Genomic DNA, 10,689 nt, shown 5'->3' with positions numbered 1-10,689 from the left:
CGTAGACATATTTAGATAGGATTTTTGAACTACTGTTAATGCCAGTCCTTTCAGACGCCTCCGGGCGTATAAGAACCCTCAATAACTGATCAGACGTGTTGTCATAAATAGATAGGCTGTTAATGTCAGTCCATCACGACGCTTCCGGGCGTACAAGGATCTGGAATAACTGGTTATTTTTATTATTATTATACCAGATTTATATAGCGCCCTTTTCATGATAAACACGTTCAAAGGCGCATTACATAAAGCAAATGCAGCCACACAGGGCACGAAATTCATCCTGTACTAGTACAGACACAGAGCGATCTGACCAGAGGGATAGTGTGAGATAAAGCCCCCAGAACAGGTAGAGAGAAATCCTTTTTAGATACATACTTGTCCGGCTAACTTAGCCTAGCTCTTTGCGAATAGACAGTCTGGTTCTTTAACGTGCCCGGTGTATAGCACCGATACACGCGAGGCCGTCTTTCCTGGGAAAACCAGTACATGCCTCTAAATTAGGTGGGACACTCTAGAGCATCTCAGAAATTTCCAGTGCCTAGACCGGGATTCGAACCCCGGACCTCTGGATTGACAGTCAAACTTTACGACGCTTCCGGGCGTATAAGAAACCTTGGAAACAATGGAAACAATATTTCTTTTTTTATCCAAAATGATATAGAATATTCATGAACAAGAGTTCTGTACTGGTAGCCCTAAATGTCATATGACCTTTTAGTTTATACATAATTTTTTTTAGGTCGATTGTGAAGCAAGTTCTACAACGTATAAGTTAATCACTCTCGACACCTCATTCCTGATAGAATCCATCGCCACGAGGGTATGAGAGAAAAGAAGCCAGTTTCCCTTTAAATGCTGAGCGTTAAGCAAGGGAGCTTCTGGTACCATTTTTCACGTCTTTGGTATGACGCGGCCGGGGATCGAACCCACGACCTCCCGCACTCAAAGCGGACGCTCTACCACTAGGCTATAGAGGCGTTTTTGACCTTTTGTTTGAGTGCAAAGAAACTATGCCGATATACATCGCCATACTTTTCCTATTCAGTTCAATGGGAAAAAACTATACTTTTTTTTATTTATATCATCACAGTTATTTCTTCACTGTTATTATATCCACCGGTGTTATATCAATACAGTTTTCTTTGTTATCGTACAGTTCCTGACTGTGAAGAATGTCACCACGTATATCGCAATGATGAAATCAAAGGAAAATAGCCTCCGGGCGTACAAGGATCTGGAATAACTGATCAGTCGTGTAGTCATATTTAGATAGGAATTGTGGAATCTACTGTTAATGTCAGTTCTTTCCAACGCTTCCGGGCGTACAGGGACCTGGAATAACTAATAAGAATTGCAGAGATTTCCGGGCGTATACGTCTCTGGAATAAATTATCAGTCCTGTAACAGTCAGTCCTTTCCGACGTATCTGGGCGTATAAAGGCATGGAAAAACTGGTCAGTCTTATAGCCTTATTTTGTTAGAAATTTTGGAGGCTTCCGGGCGTATAAGGACCTGGAATAACTGATCGGCCTTGTAGTCATATTTAGATAGGAATTGGGGAGACTACTTCAAATGTCACTCCTCTCTGACGCTTCCGGTCGTGTAACAACCAGTTATTTCTGATCTATCAATGTTTTTGCACCCTATTTTTTTTTACTAAAAGATCTTAAAACTGATTATATCATTCGGTAAACAAAGTAATTGAAAAGCTTTCAACAACCAAAACATATATTATGAAATCTTCATTATAAGCCGAACGTTATGAAAATGATAAGAACGGAACCACTACAAACTAAACTAATATAAAAGGCAGAAGTACTTGATAAAAATATGTTTGAAAATAAATGGATTGTTTCAAAATCAACATGTCAATCACCCTGAATATATATGGGGAATACTGATAACAACCTTTTCAGAAAATACATTAAATGCAAGTTTGTAGTGAATAGTCTATTGATATTTTCGAATCCTTATATTACTCACCAATACGGAATCCAGAATAAAAGCTAAAAAAAATGAAATATGCTTCAGTACGGATGTACACTGGAAATCTCAAAAAGTTTAGCACTAAAATATGAAAATACACTACGAACAAAACAACAACAAATTAATAGAAAATTGCAAATATCAAAAAGTAGGCCCGCTACTATGCGATGCGTGGCTCCATGGCTGTGTTTTGGGTGCTCTATGCTTCCGGGAAATCTACCCTTACCTTTTATCTTTTATGATTCCATTGTCAGTTTTAAAAAAGAACACATTTTTCATAAATTCGAATTATACTTCTCCAAAATATTCATATAATCCTGTAAATCTAAGTCATACCAGCGTAAAAGCAAGGCACAACAATATTTAAAAAAAGTGCATTTGTATGTCAAAGCCTAAAATATATAGCATGACTCCTTATATACATCTGCGGACCATAGATTGTTCTCTTGACCAGACTATAGTCAGCATTAAATTTTACTGTGCTAAAGTAAAACTTGAATAAAAATATGTTATCATGTAATGAAACGCTTATTGAATGGCTTGACGGTCAATAGTCAAAACCATTGGCCCTCGAACCCTCTGTCCTTCAGATCTCGGGCAATAGTTTTCACTATTGACCGGTCAGCCACTCATAAAGTGTATAATATTGCACCTCTAAGCAAAGTATTACAGTACATTATCTTTCCACGTTCAAAGTTAGACTGAACATAATACACTAACTGGTATATTCACACTATCTATATCTGTCATTCAAACATTTGTACTGAGATAAAATTTCTACAAGACAAATCTTCAACTCGTTCTTTCTCTAGTTCATTAATATTGTTCTGCTTCAGGCCGTTTATTTCTAACGTAGAGCTTTCATTTTTCTTCACTGAAGAACTGGGAACCATCCCGTCAAAAATCTGAAACAAGCGTTTCTATCTACACAGTTATGTACGAGTGTCCAGACATAATGCATCAAAATATGGTATTTCATTTCAACTTTTAATCATGAATGTGTGTAAATGCAGTCATCCTCGCATGGGTGGTACTTTTTTTCTGCGTCGTTTCTAAACTCTGTTTTATTCATATGCCATGTCGGCCCGTGCCAACGGGACAGAACTGCAAAAAAAAACAAAAAAAAACCTGAAAATGAAGCCTCTTTAAGTTGCTTCTTTCCTCACACCTAGCCGATAACCAAGAATCTTGTTCAAGTAAAGCGAGAATATAAACATTTATGAAGAATGTAATGAGGATTTGTATATCAATAAATTATTACTTCCCTCTCAAAATAAAGTATGTCCGGTCCACTGCCTCGTTGTCTGGTTCTCTCTTTTGTTTTACTATAATTTCATCTGTTCCCTGGAATTTTTAACTAAACTAACAGGAAGTTGCTTCTTTTGCTTACACTTAACACGTTTTGCATTTAGGACAGAGCCTACAATTGATTTTCCAACAAGAGACTCCCTAAAGGCATACAGACACTAAATGGGAAAATGGCGCGAAAAAAAGGTAGTCGCATAGTGGCGGATTCAAATAGTACTCTCAGTTTTTTGTTGTTGTTTTTTTTTTGGCTCTGTAGAGCTATTTTCCTTATTTTCTTTGCAACTTTTGCCGAAATCTCATGACAGATCTATGCTTGACATGTAAGTAGCATTTGTAACCTATAAGGGAACACTCTGGCCAAATGAGGGTGGAAATATACTACTTTGATTAGAATTTGATAGAAAATGACAGATTTATTGTAATTTGGAGTAAATATGAATAAAGCACAAAATTATCACATTTTCACTGTTTTATGTGTATTTTTTTCTCTCAAAAACTGTATATTTGTAGCCTAAAGAATGCTAATTTCTAGCAGTCAGGGGTAAATTTGAACATATTTAACAATTTAAATGCGTAATTTGTATGCAGATCAGAATAGAAAAGACAAAACAGAGCAAAACTAGGCTACAGGTAGGACAACTAGGAAAATTATGTTGCTACTGTTATTTTTGGCAAAATCTGATGCGTTGTCTTACGTTACTGAAAATGCCATAAAACCTTATAAACTGTTTTTATCAAGTTAAAACCTTGTATTTTTTTTCGTGCATTTTGGTTGCTTATACATTGTTTTATCTGATTTTGCAATTTGACTGAAAATATATTTCTTGCAACAAACATGACCGCCACTTTTCTTTTGATTTTTATTCAGCACTGACAATATTCTTAAAGAAAATGTAAATTACATACATTTAAAATGGGTCCTGATGTGTGCTGCCGCCATTGAAAATATGTAAATTTTATACAGAATAAAGAAGAACAGCTATTTAGTGTGTTGTAACCTAAAATATTTTCGATATATTTAGAACAATATTTCAGTGCGGTCTTCTTTCTGTGTAGATTAGACTGTTCCGTCATCTCTTCGTGTTCGGAAGTACTGCTACCTGTTTCATTTAACTATTTGTAAAGCATCCCTTAGGTCATACATTTTGAATAAAAGCTTGCTTTGAAAACGTTATTATATTCTTTATTTCTATTATTTAATTATCACTCTCATAATTTTAGAAGATGTATGTTTTTTTTTTTTTAAGAATTTGAGGACTTGGAAATATGTGTATATAGACAAAAGGTGACCTATCACAAGTAGTATTGGGCGTTAATGTAATTATATGTAACATTTGGTTTTAAATGTACATTGTATAAAAATACTGGTTTCCTTGCCTCCTTCCTAGCATGGTTCCTTGTTTGCTTGCTTGCTGCTTTCCTTCCAACCTTCCTACGTACTTACTTACCCAACTTATCTAATTACTTATTTGCCTGTTTTAAATTTTTAATGTCCTTCGAAAGCGAGTATTGTATACCTATTCAACAATTATTTCTGCTTTCTGTTTGGCGTGACTTAGGTATCCAGTTCTAGAAAGTGCCTCCCTTTAGGCCTAGCGTAAACGAGAAGAACTTGCATACCCACGAAAGTGTATTGTTTACCTTCAGGGAAAAAATGTTCTTCATTTCTCATTTTGTCTTCAAATAATGTTCTATTCTAAATACATTAACATTTTTCTCACTCCAAGTCATGTTCGTCCAAAACATTTCAGAATTTGCCAGCCTTGTGTCTTCATCAAAACTCTTACGTTTCTGTTCTCCCCAGCTTTGGGTAGCAAGTTGCCGGTTCTGTCCGATCGACGAAGAAAATGTCTTTCCATGGACATTATTGCTTAAACTCTCGTGTTTCTGACCTTGCATTTTAAATTTTCTTTCCTTCTTATAACAGCCAAGGTCCTTTCACTACGTTTCTGCTTTCTGATCCAAATTTCATTTCAAATGTTTCAACTCTCGTCTTCGAATCTTCATCAGAGTCTTCGACCATAGTAAATACTTTCAGCAAGATTCGTCTACATAAGCCTTTACGTATATCGTTCTTGACGTATAATTTGAGTTCTTATATTAGAGAAACACTAGGTGCATCACCCAGAATTTCATCATTCGGTGCCAACCTTTAAACACTGGTAGAGCAGCTAGGTAAATCATGTTTTGTCTCATAAGTTTCAATGTATTTTTTGGATCCTTTTGCGGAATGAAATCAATTGTATTATGAACTTGATTTGAGCTTTTTGATATTTTACGCAGATTTATCGCTTACTTCAGATCATATATCGTGATGACCAGTTGTAATTCTATACTCTGTATGGATAATACACGTTTTTTTTGTATTAACGTCTGCAGAAACCCACGGTAATGTTTGTGACCGAGACCTTATAATGTTAAATATCAAATGAATACCCTTTGAAATGCATGTCAGTAGTTGTACAATGGAAGGATAAGTTAATAAACACAATGACATTTTAAGTTATTTTACAAAATTACGACACTTCAATGCAAGGCATCTTTGACTGTAACGACCACTTAAAGGGAACGAATTTTCTTTGAACTCAATATAATACCCAACTGTATTTTTGGAGCTCGCACTTCCTTCCGTTTTCTCTACAAACCCTATAACTTACAACAGCAGCTGACATACACCTCTGCACCGTCACAAACTAGAAAACTTGCAAATCCCAATAAAACTGAGATATTAACTGCTGTGATTGACGTTCACAGTTTAATACCAGTACATTAGTCGGGCCTAACTGCCGGAATTAAATTTCAACAAACTCATTTCTCTGCACCGCATGGCAGAAACGAAGAAAAAAAGATACTTTTATTAATTTAAACGTAACAAAAATACAAACAATACATTGGAAGCTTCACTCCCAAAAAGAGATGCGCATATCTTGTGCGTGCTTTTTCTCACCAACTACTTGCTTGAGTGCTAAGAAACTTCTTTGGAAACTTCACACACGATTCTGATAGCTATGGCGTTTTAAATGATATAATTTTATCTCATTCTGGACATTTTTTTTTTCAACATTTAATTTTGGTTAACCTGGTGCTTGATTGTTATGAAATTTGCAAGATACATTTGTATCTTAGAATATAAGCAAACATGTCCTTAAAAATATTTGTAAAATTTACGAAAAACGAAAAACCCTGTCAGAAATTTTGAAGATCAAACAGTAAGGCTATAAGATAATTCTTTACATAGACCGCTAACAAGCAAAACAATACGAATCGATTTGATTTAGTCTGTTAATAAGAGGTGATGAAAAGTGTAACACCCCTCATACCCCTTACTTAGCGCAATATATAATATTAGCAATATAACTGTTATATTCCATATTTACAGATAAAAGGAGCCTGCAAGGCCTAGGTACGAACGTACCCTGGGAGATTCTGCAAAATAAACATACGTTTAACAGTTGAACAGTTTCACATTCACAAATTATCTGACAGACAGTGTCACATTCTCTGACAGTTTCACACCCTCTCGCGGATAGCCGCCGGTTTCACTTCCTCTTTGTTTATTAGAAACAACAAGAGCTGTCCGTAAGACAGCCAAGCTCGACTATTCGAAATATTGTCACAGAAGCAGGAAATTATTACCCAAAATGTTAAATATCAAAAGAGTTTTAAGTTAAAAAGGGGACATAATTTGACCAAAATACATATCAGAGTTATGGGACTTGATGTTATCAACTAGTTTTATAACCCCGAAGAAACATGTTAAGTTTCAATTCAATATCTGCATTAGTTTTGGGGATAGTAACTTGCATGTTAAACTTTAACCAGAATTTTCTAAGTCCAAAAGGGGGCATAATTTGCTCAAAATACATGTTAAGAGTTATGGAACTTGACCCAGTGAGGTTGGTAATTGACCTTGAAAAAGAATAAATAAGTTTCAAAGCTATATGCCTTTTGGTAATAGCTGTATGTACTTGCACGCAAAACTTTAACCAGAATTTTCTAAGTCCAAAAGGGGGCATAATTTGCCCAAAATACATGTCAGAGTTATGGGACTTGGTGCTATCAATTAGTTTTATAACCCCGAAGACACATGTGAAGTTTCAATTTAATATCTGTGGTAGTTTTGGAGATAGTTACTTGCATGTTAAACTTTAACCAGAATTTTCTAAGTCCAAAAGGGGGTATAATTTGCCCAAAATACGTGTCAGAGTTATGGGACTTGACCCAGTGAGGTAGGTAATTGACCTAGAAAAAGAAAAAATAAGTTTCAAATCTATATGCCTTTTAGTAATAGCTGTATTTACTTGCACGCAAAACTTTAACCAGAATTTTCTAAGTCCAAAAGGGGGCATAATTTGGCCAAAATACATGTCAGAGTTATGGGGCTTGACCCAGTGAGGTAGGTAATTGATCTAGAAATAGAAAAAATAAGTTTCAAATCTATATGCCTTTTAGTAATAGCTGTATGTACTTGCACGCAAAACTTTAACCAGAATTTTCTAAGTCCAAAAGGGGGCATAATTTGGCCAAAATGAAGGTCAGAGTTATGGGACTTGGTGCTATCAACTAGTTTTATAACCCCGAAGACACATGTAAGTTTCAATTCAATATCTGCATTAGTTTTGGAGATAGTAACTTGCATGTAAAACTTTAACCAGAATTTTCTAAGTCCAAAAGGGGGCATAATTTGCTCAAAATACATGTCAGAGAAAAAGAAAAAATAAGTTTCAAATCTATATGCCTTTTAGTAATAGCTGTATGTACTTGCACGCAAAACTTTAACCAGAATTCAGAGTTATGGGACTTGGTGCTATCAACTAGTTTTATAACCCCGAAGACACATGTGAAGTTTCAATTCAATATCTGCATTAGTTTTGGAGATAGTAACTTGCATGTAAAACTTTAACCAAAATTTTCTAAGTCCAAAAGGGGACATAAATTGCTCAAAATACATGTCAGAGTTATGGGACTTGACCCAGAGAGGTTGGTAATTGACCTAGAAAAAGAATAAATAAGTTTCAAAGCTATATGCCTTTAAATGATAGCTGTATGTACTTGCATGCAAAAACTTAACCAAGGTGTGACGCCGACGCCGACGCCGACGCCAGGACGCCGACGCCAGGGTGAGTAGAATAGCTAGACTATTCTTCGAATAGTCGAGCTAATAAAACGGACACGTGCAAGTTTTCATTTGAACAGAGTCTCTTCTGACGTTTTCACATTTCAGTGAAAACAATAATACGGACAACTGCGTGTCTTCGTATTAGTATACAATGAATGTAAGTTGTCTCCCTTGTACTAATTTCAACACATCGAACAATATGGTGGGTCGTTTCTACCTTGTCGTGCTGTCGTATAGGAAAAATTTTTAAACTCAAAAAGTGTTATTTTCACTTAAATTGTACAAGTAACCTAAATGCACAGAAAAAAATACTAGTTTCAGTTTGATACAATCAATTTTCAAGGTTTTATGGCTTTTTCAGTAACGTATGCTAGCACGCCATTTCCTTGAAAAAAGCTGTCGCGACATCATTTATGACCACTTTTCCTTGTTGGGGCTTATTTTTGCCATGATTTATCAAGTTTTACCATAAACTGCACTCAGATCACAAACTGTTACTGTAAAATATACCCAAACTCACCCCTGACACCTAAAATTTAGAAATATGTAGTCAGTAAAGATGCATTTTTGGGAAAAAATACACCCAAAACAGTGAAATTGAAATATTTTCAGTTTTTCTACTTTTTCTCTGCTAAATTGCACTGAAATTGTCATTTTCTATCATAATCTGGCCAAACTAGCCTATTTACAGCCACATCTAAACAAGTTTCAATTTTTACCCCTGCTCAACTTATAGGTTACATTCTACCAATTCAATTTCTTCTTTATTTCATATTTACAATAAAATATTCAGACCACATTTTCAGCATTTTAGAGCATTTCAATGATATGAAAACCATATATGGTCATTTAGTATGAAATGTCTTCTTATCAAAAATAGAAAAATATTGACATGTTATGTTGTATATAAGAAAAATAATCTGTTCTGAGAAACATCACCCTCTAAAAATGCCCTCATGAAAACAGCCGTTTAGCATATACGCGTAGGTAGATATTTTTCGCGAAGAACAAAACTTATTCCAGGAAATTCACAATGAAAATGGTCTAGATCTTTTCTCAATACAATATGCAATTAAACTAAGCCAAAAATAGAACTGTCACCTCCTCATGTCACTCATTATACCAGATTTCATCCATAGCATGGAACTACATTTTGGACTACTTCACACTGAGTAGTCACTTCCGGTTTGGTGTAATCCGTCCTATAGGTGTCTCCAGAAAGATAACACGACAATACAGGGCAATACAGCCATTAATTATAGGGCAGACAAGTGCAACGTACAAAATTTTAAAACGGCAGTAAGAGCTTATTCATTGTGGGTATTGGTGACTAATTTAACACGGTAGATAACGTTATTTTGTAGTGTTACCAGGGAGACATTTAGGCGGGAAATTAGGCCTTTCCGTGCATGCCGACTGGAAGGCGAAAAAGCAACAAAATAGTTTTTCGTGACTTCATGTTGTCACTGCACGAGGACGTGACGAAATAGGTCGCAAACACTACAGAAGAAATTGTGTCGTCGTCCTAGTTTTGCAATGTCCTTGTGCTGGCGGTAGTGCCAATGTGACAAAAATGAAATGTCATGCTACCGTGTTGTCGTTCTGGTGGTGTTGCCAACGCGATAGAACGATATGGCAGAAACGAGTCACCATGAAAAAGGGATGTGTTGCATTGGTTACATCGATCGGTCGGTCATTCCGTTTGTCAGTTGGTCCGGTAAACAATTTGATTTCTGATCAATAGCTTTAGAATGCTTAATTGTACCTTTACCCATCGATTTTCTATCCCAGTTATTTCGGAGGTCGTCAGAAATTAGGACCCCAGTGACCTCGAGTCTGAAAACGATTTCTGATCTATAACTTGAGACCACTTCGGTCTACGGCTTTAAATGAGTATACTTGCCATTGCTCAGTAGACAAGCCCTATGTTTTCATCATCGGCAGGTCAGACTGGAAACTATTTCCGATCAAAAACTAAGGAAGGCTTGGACCTAGGACTGTAAAATATCACATGATGTCAATAAATGACCTTTGCTGTTTTGTGGGATAGTACAAATGGAAGGTCAGTGCCACTGTGGCATCGATATTCTTGTTAATAACATATAGACACTTAGATATACGGTAACTAAAATTCATTTGACAGTTATCTTCAGCAGATAACCCCTAGTATTCTGGGGGTTAGAAGGTGAAAGATTAAGGTCATAGTGACCTAAATATTGATATGCTTTAACTAGAAAATGCCTGTGCTTGGGATAATGATAGCTGTTATCTTT

Source organism: Mercenaria mercenaria, chromosome 10 (assembly GCF_021730395.1).
Source record: "Mercenaria mercenaria strain notata chromosome 10, MADL_Memer_1, whole genome shotgun sequence".
NCBI lineage: Eukaryota > Metazoa > Mollusca > Bivalvia > Venerida > Veneridae > Mercenaria > Mercenaria mercenaria.
Note: the sequence above shows the minus strand (reverse complement) of the source record.